This window comes from Amaranthus tricolor, chromosome 8, assembly GCF_026212465.1.
Source record: "Amaranthus tricolor cultivar Red isolate AtriRed21 chromosome 8, ASM2621246v1, whole genome shotgun sequence".
Taxonomy (NCBI): Eukaryota; Viridiplantae; Streptophyta; class Magnoliopsida; order Caryophyllales; family Amaranthaceae; genus Amaranthus; species Amaranthus tricolor.
Window position 1 is genome coordinate 20,909,080 of NC_080054.1, and position 360 is coordinate 20,909,439.

Sequence of the window (360 nt, forward strand, 5' to 3'; positions counted from 1 at the left end):
TATTTTTTAAAAATATTTTAAATTTAGACGGGTAATACCCGTCCGTCAAGATAAATGAGCGGGTAGCGACACCAAAAATATACCCGCGGGTATACCTGCCCGCCCACTTAATTTAATATACTAATTATTCAATATATCATTCTATTTAGAGGTGTTCATTCGGGTGATCGAGTTAGTTTCGGATGGGTGTCATTCGGTTCAGATGTATTTCGGATCGGTTATTTTTCGGATGCGTGTTACGGCGGGTCACACTCGGGTCAGGTCGGTTAGTCACGGTTCGGTTGAAGATCAGTTATTTGAGCTATCGGGTTAGCATCAGTTCGGTGTCGGTTGAAGTTCGTGTCGAGTAGTCAATCGGTC